Source organism: Marmota marmota, unplaced genomic scaffold, assembly GCF_001458135.2.
Source record: "Marmota marmota marmota unplaced genomic scaffold, marMar, whole genome shotgun sequence".
Classification (NCBI taxonomy): domain Eukaryota; kingdom Metazoa; phylum Chordata; class Mammalia; order Rodentia; family Sciuridae; genus Marmota; species Marmota marmota.
Genome location: NW_025999991.1, coordinates 5,913,970 through 5,922,533, shown reverse-complemented (window position 1 = coordinate 5,922,533; position 8,564 = coordinate 5,913,970).

Below are 8,564 nucleotides of genomic sequence, written 5' to 3'. Positions count from 1 at the left end.
ATATATATATATATATATATATTTATTTATAATTGATATCTTTATTATGCTTTTGTAAAGCTGAAACCCTTGGTGGACATCCTTGTCCATATCAGAGTGGTTTATATGTCAAATTTCAGAGGTCACTTTCTATTGTCTTCTTTAGCAACAGTTCATAACAGGGCTTTTGGCATCTTTTTTTTTCCATTAGTTCAATTATTAGTCTGATCAGTGTCCTTCTCTTACTCAAAAAAAAAAAAAAAAAAGGATACCCAGAATGGACAAGCATTGTCTTAACTATTGGGCTAAAAGTGGTGAAGATAGTGTTTGTTTGTAAGAGTCCAGCTGGAACTGCAGCTTGGCGACAGGAGGAGAGCTCTGTCTTAGAGAACCTCAGGGTCAGGCTGAGTTTAGCCTTCAGTCTATCTTGAAAAAATGGGAGATAAGGGCTTTCAGGAAGGGAAGTAGGTTCAGTCCAGTTGTGGGTTTGTTTCTTGTTCTGACACATTGCAGCCACATAGAGTCTAGAACATGTTTTTCTTAAATGCCCAACATTCCTGCATTTTCTAGGCAGAGAGCACATGAAATAGTGTTGGAAGTGAGGGGAATGGGAAATTCATGGAGTGTTCCTTTCCTGTGCTGGATAGTAAACACTGAAAACTCTCATAACTTATTAACAAGTATTTACACGAACAATAAGCAAAATGGTTTGAATATAACACACTAGAAGAGGAGATTAAAATAAATGTAAAATTTCTCAAAAAGAAAATTTTATGAGCAGAGTCGATAGAAATGGGGAGAACAAAAAACATGCCCTGGTCAATAGGAAAGATGATGTCCACCAGTGGCCCGTGGCCTGGTTTCAGGCAAGAAGTTTCCCTCCTGTGACCCTTTTCCTCAGGGTGTGGTATCAAGCCATGAGGCTTTTTTGGTAGTTCCATGGAGCCTCTAAACCTCAGTATAAGTGGAGAATATTTCTTGTGACATCATGTAATTCACAAATAAAAACTGTCTGAAAATTAAAGAACGTTGCACTATTTTCCTTGCGAATATTTTAAATAGTAAGTTGATCATTGGCTGTGAATATTTAACAGGATGGTACTCATTTGATAATTTCAATATTGTCCTCTTAAACCCTTTAAGATTAGGCTTGCCACTTATTGAATTCTTACTGACACCACCTACTCATTCCCATCACAGCACTGCAGGTTGTAAAATCCCTATTTTATAGATGAGGGAGTTAAAGGCCAACACCCACAAAGCAAGGGAGCCCTGAGCTGGCACAGCCACCTCGTTCTGGGGAGCACTGTCTGTTTGCTAACTACAGAACTGGTGATGCCACCACCCTTTGAAGCATCGTACATCATGATTAACTGGTGACCAGAACTGTAACTGCAGTGGTCTTATTTTGCTTTATTTGTCCTACAATGCTAAAATATTGATTGCAATGGTATTATTCTTAGTACAAACGATTGCATTATAAATATTTACCTTGTTTAGATAACATCATATGTGTGTGTATATAGATATTAAATGTGTAACTCATGACATGAAAATAAAATCAATTGTGAATCTATCTGTATCATTGCGATGAAGTGTATCCGAAATCAAAGGAAACCAGGAAGTGTCATGCCAGTAAGTACCCTGGGGAATCTCAGGCTCTCACCATGGAGCCAGGCCACAGGCTAATGCATCTGAGAAACACCAAAGTGCTAATTGAATAAAACATGATGGAGTCATTTAGACATTGGGTTTATTGCTATTATTTTTCTCTTTTTTCTGAAGCTCACATTCAAACGGGAGGTTTTGCTGCAGAGAACAGGGGTCAGCACAGACTTATTAAGGATTCAGACTTCACTTACCTTCAGATATTTTTGTTTGTTTCACTTAAGTCATAAAAAACAATACATCAATGCAATAAAAACATTGACCAAATTAGAGTAAAATGATCCATAAGAAAATTTCTCTCATTTATATCTCTAAAATTATATGTGTTTTATAAAGCTAACATGACAACTGTGGAGTATCTTTTTTAAATATATGAAAATGTAAGAAAATTAAAAATGACTTGAAGATAACTAGTGCTAACATATTAGTTCATTTCTTCCTATTCTTCATATAAACTTATTCTTTAGGTATGGAAAGGCAAATGAAGACTTTCCTGTATATATCCATCTGTAAGTTTACACAGTAGTGAAACTGCATGTTTTCTGAGCATTTATTTTATTATCAGCATTTCCATTGCCATTAACATTCTTTATAAGTGTAATTTCTAATGGGCATAACTTTTTATGGATTTAGCAAAATATGCTCAACAACTTCTGTTCTAAATTTTGAATTGATATGTATATTTAATTCTATATTTAAATATTATTCACATATAATTATAGGATGAAAATAATTGTACATATATCTTATACCCATTTTCTAAAATTAACATCCTGCTAGTTTTCTAGATGTGGAGTTTTTGAGTCAGCAGAAATAGTTATCTTTAAAATTCTTAAAATATATTTCTGAGTAATTTTCCAAAATACTGGAGTTCCTGTAGGAAAAACACCATGCAGTATTTATCTTCCCTTCCTCAGGTCTCCGCACAGAATCTGGCACAGAATTGGTCCTTAATAAAAGGGTTTTAGAGCTGAACTGACTGCTATTGTTTTGAGAAATGGAACTGATTTGTGATCTTGCCAGCAATGTATGCAAATGCTGTTACAATAGCTTTGAGGTTACTTTTGTTAAAATATCCTAAAGTTTCCAGCTAGCACCCTTCACTCCATTTTTACATACTTTTTGTTTAAAGGTGAGAATGGCCATCTTCATACACATTTATCAGCTTGTTCTTTCGATACGACATATTCAGGTGCACACTGTAAATCTTGGCAAAGGACAGATGGGCAAGGTATGCTCTCTGGTGCAGTGACACGGCCTCAGGGACAGCCCTGGTGAACCTGCTGGGAGCTGCATTAAGCATCCCCAGGCCAAACATGCACCGCTGCTGTGTACCTGATGCACTGTTTGCACTTTTGTAGCCTATCACACATCTGCTCACATCTGTAAATAAGTAAACAGCGAAGTCCCCGTTGATAAACCACAGGTATACTAAGGTCAGTACAGGAAACACAGACACTAGAGACTGCATACCAATGCTCAGTCGCTGCACAGTCAACGTGAACTCCTCAGTTTTACACTTAAGTTTAAATTTAGTTTTGGTTTTAAGATAGCAAATTTTTGTGTTCTTTGTTTTCTAACATTATCTAGTTCCTGGCTCACAGTGCAGTCTCAACAAATATTATTGAATGAATAACAAAATTAACAGCTGAAAAATTGGAAAGACTGGGTTCAGATGCGGGGAGATGAGGATAAGCGGGTATTGTGATCCAGGAAAAGACTGGTTGAGTGTTTAGTCCAGAGGTCTGCTTTGGAATTAAGTGCTTTGACTCCACCAAATTTCAAATAAAATTAACCTTCTAGGAATGATCAGCAAGTCATCAGGCCGCTGCACATCTCCTCTTTCCTTTCCTTCTCTCACTCCTCCCAAACTGCAATCCCACCGCAGTCCTCTGAACATCCCAGTCCATCATTAGCAAAGAGCCCAGCTGCTGGCTCCAGGGACAGCTCAGAAACCCTCTGAGGTGCTGGCTTCTCCTTTGCTCCTGGACCTGGAGGAGGGAGGGCTCCTCTTCTCCTCCTTATGGGATCCAGATCACCCCACTTCCTTCTGCTTCTTAAAAGTCTCTGTCTTTGAATCACATCCCAGCAGATGACATCAATCTCTACTCCTCACTGCCCCTGTCACAGTACATCCCCAGTGAGGCCCCCTCACTGCATGATGTTTTTAGCTCCTGACTCACTGCCACTCTGCCCAAAAATATCTCTGTGGTGCATTTGTAATGGTCTGACTGTTCATGTAGATGATCTTTCTAACACCCTATCACAAGCTATTTGAAATCCTCTCCTCCAGCGATTTTGACAGGCATGCTCCCAACTCTGTCTGGCACGACTTGCCACTGCCCGACTTTGCCATCATCAGCCACAGAAGACCCTGTGCTATCTCAACAGTGTGCACCGCAGGCGCCAACTGACTGTCACTTCCTGTAGGTTGAGCTCACCCCTTCAGCAGCCCATGTCAACCATTGGTCAGTCCCTCCAGATTCTCTGACCTCTTGATCCCAGCCCAGATGACGTGCTTTCCTTAACCACCTCCCTGAAATCCCTGATGGCTCAGTACCATCACTTTCCAATGTACACTGCCCACCCGCTCGCCCTCTTTTGCTTCACTGTCCTCATTTGAGCACACCGCGACCTGAGTTGAGGCACCGCCTCTGTTCTCGCATGTCCAGAGTGAACTTCACCAAGGGAATCTACACAACCTGGAGGGCTGCACTCACCCTTCAGCTCCATCACTGGGGACTTCCAATGGGCCCTCTGGTTCATGGCAATATTATACTTCCCTGGTTTATTTACTCCCCCATTTTCTGTTTCTCAATTTGCAAATCCCCAGCACCACTTTTCCATTTTTATTCTCTATTTTCTATTCACTGAGAAAATCAGGTTTCAGAATAGAACTTTTCAGACTCCCACTGCCACATCCATTCACTTCCCAGCATCTACACCCACATACTTGTGCTCCTGCTGTTCTCATATGAACAGGCCATGAGCTGTGATCCCGCCTGAGGCCGTCCCCTCCATCTGTGAGCTGACTGCAGCACCTCCCACAGGCACAGGATATGGTTCATCCCCTGCTTCTAACATAATCTCCTAATTAATTTTGCTCTTGTCCTCTCCTCCTACTAGCTACCACCCCATTTCTTGTTCCCTGGCAGCAAGAATCCTCAAAAGAGGTGTCAAGCTAAAATACCCTAAAAGATGACATAGGAGAAAAATCCAAATTACCCTTGATGTGGTGGTGATTTTAAAATATAACACTAAATGCACAATTCATGAAACTTCATTTAAATGAGAAACTTATGCTCTCTGAGAACACTACCAATAGAATGGGAGGACAAACTATAGACTAGAAAAAAATATTGGGCAAAGACATATCTGATAAAGATGTATCTGATATTTTGTTCTCTATCCAAAATACACAAAGAAATTTAAAACTCAGGATTAGAGATTTAACAGCCCAATTAAAAAATGGGCAAAAGACCTGAACAGACACCCCGCCAAGGAAGATACTCAGATGACACATAGGCATATCAAAAGACGGCCAATTTCACATTCTATTATGGAATCACAGAATAAAACAGCAATGAGATACCACCCCATACTCCAAGAATGGGGAAATTCAAAACAACACCAACACCACATGCTGATGAGAATGTGGAGCAACATGAACCCACTGGTTGCTGGTGGGAATGCAAAATGGTACAAGCACTTGGAAGGCATTCTTGTAGTACTCACAAAATCAATGAACTCAGATTTAGCCAAACCATTTGAAAACATGTCTGTATAAAAGTTTCAACAGAGGTGTTTATATCGGCTTCATCCATAGCTGCCCAAGCAATGAAACAACCAAGACCTTCTTCAGTGGGTAGTGGATAAATAAACAGATACAACAGACAACAGAATGATGCTATCTGATGCTAAAAAGTGATCCAGACTTGAAAAGACATGAAAAAATGTACATGCTTATTACTAAATGAGATAAGACAATTTTAACACCTGGAAAAGCAAAAATAATGGAGGTGTAAAAAGATCTGTGGTTGTCAAGGGCCCAGGGCAGGAGGCATGGTAGGCAGAGCAGAGAGGGCTTTTAGGGCAGTAAAACTATGCCCTATGATGCTCATATGCTTTTGCTTAATATTTTACTTAATTTTTCGGTATATAACTTACAGGTAAAACATGTAAATTGCACATATTGATGGATCAACATAGGAAGTTTTGATGCCTGAATACATTCAAGTTCAACATCAATATCCTCTAACATTTATCATTTCTTCCAGGTGGAACCAGTCAGAATTCCTTCCTTTAGTTCCTTGACCCGTGCTGTACACTAACGCTATCTATAGGCACCCTTCTGTGCCATTCCATACCAGAACTTCCTGCTCTTACCTAAATGCAGCTTATTAGCCATTATTCTGCCTTTCTCCCACCTTCCCTTCCTTCCGTTTTCATTTTTAACAGAATAACATGTATAAATTGCAATTATTTAGAGTTCATTTGCTGCAGATACAACTGTCTCCCTCCCTCCCCAAATTTTTCTTTTAAATACTATAGCTTTCTTGCTAGATACCAGCAACCAAACTTGGATTAAAGGTTTAAACATTTTGCACTTTGGAGCAGCTTTTAGCAGAGTCTGAGTGAAATCAGTGTTGGTTTGCCGGGGGCATGAAGATGCGCTGGCCTCTTTCCTACACTTTCATCTTCCAAAGACTTTTGAAGACAAGTGTGGCAACTTTGTTGAAACCACAAAATTGAAAGGATGTGGATCTTTGAATTAGAAGATCTCTTTCTCTTAGAAGAAAGCTCCTTTGCTGATAATCTTCTTTGGACTTTATGTGAACAAAAAAATAAAGTATTTCTTGCTGAAATCATTAAACATTTGTGGAATTTTTGTTGCCTTGTTAGAATAGATAGTGTTGTCCCAACTAATATACCATACTTAATCCAGCCAAATGTCCTCTCTGAAACATGAGTGGTGAATCCAAATTCTATGACATCTCTTACTGACATCTCCTAGTACTTATTACTCTTCAATTCAGAACATGTATTTCACTTTTGTTTTTTATATATAATTAAAAAAAGCAATGCATGTTTATGTTTTATAATAAATGTAAACTTTGTTAAATTCAAAAAATATGATAGTGATATTCTAATAATTACACACTTTTAAAATGGGATTTACTAGGTTTATGTCACCAAAACCAGTAAAATGATTCTAATTCAACTTACTGTCAGTTCATCGATCAATGCCACAGACAGCTGTGACAATCATTCAGAAAACAGAAGATCAATTGACATTTGAAATCTTATGCTCAGAATTACTTCTCTTAAAGCATCTTAAACTTTTATGAAATTCTTAATTTTCTGACAATACCTTAAAAGATTCTACTAGTCATTGCTTGCTTTATAATTACTTTGAAATGCTACAGGCACAGTCCTGAAAATATATTCAAATTCTTGCATAAGACCACTTTAAAAGTTTTTCAATGATCCCACAATTTTCAATGATCTTCAGTTTGTATCAACAGAAAAATCTCAGCTGAACTGTGTCTGTGGTTTTGAAGGCTTCACATGATGCAGAGAATGCGGGAAATGACCCGCTGAGTTTCTGTATCTTGAAACCCCATAAGATAGATGACTGGTTTAACAATAATGGTCAAGGCAAGACTCTGTGACAAGATTTAGGGAGTAATGGTCAGTGTTAAAATTAGCAGTATGGTGCAGTGTGGTGGCACACACCCATAATTCCAGGGACTTAAGGGGCTGAAGCAGGAGAATCGCACGTTCCAGGCCAGCCTCAGTAACTTCATGAGACCCTATCTTAACATTAAAAACAAACAAACCAACAAAAAAGCTGGAGATGTAGCTCCATGTAAGACACCCTGAGTTCAAGCCCCAGTACCAATACATATGTACACTTATCTATGGTTTGTATTATAGCCCATCATGCCACCTCTTTGGATGATGAGATAAAACATGAGAGATTTATTCTAAATGATATAGAAGGTGTTTCCTGATTTAGATATCCAGTGATAATGCTATTCTCACATTAAATAAATCAATTTGATATTGAAAACATACTTTCAACCCTTTAAATTGAGATGACCATGGTATGTAGGACACAGGCTTCCTGGGTTTCTTTTTCTTTGCATTGTATTTGAAGATGCCCAACAGTTGACACTTTGCTATACTTAGAATCATCCTGAGATGATTTTCTTTTATAACTGAATATGGCATTGGATTTTGTGGTTAGATTTGCTGTCATTTTATGTTGAACCTCCATATAGTGGTAAAATACAGTAGTATGGATCCTTCAAACACGCAGAGCTAATTGCCAAGGAGCCTAGATTGTGCCGTCTGTCTTTGTTCTTACAGACCCTCCTCTGTGTGGGGGGATTTTTATGTAATTTCCTCACTTTCATTCTCCTCTACTGCCCAATGCCTTCTTGTGAAATTCTCAGGTTCCCCCTCTTCTCTCTGGCTTCTCCCACATTCCTGAGATCTGCCACTGATCGTTCAGCCCTTACAGCCGTATCAGATCCTACAGGTGTGTCTGGATTGCAGAGGAGGAACTGGCCAGCCAATGGTGTGCACCTACTGACTTTAGCATAACTGATTACTAGTTATTTATGATGTTCATGTGATTAGGCTTTCTTATTAAAATGTGTGCTTAAAATTTCTCAATAATTGATATTACAGGCACAACACTCTTGAAAATATGCCTTACTTTTTCTTCTTTTAAGAAATTTGAAGCGGTAGAGCACTTGCCTGGCATGCACAAGGCCCTGGGTTCAATTCCCAGCACCACAAAACTTTAACAAAAGAAAAGAAAAGAAGTTGGAAGTTCTCCAGTGTGTGTATGTATATATATTTGCGGGTTTATGTGTGTGTATGTATATATATATATATATATATATATA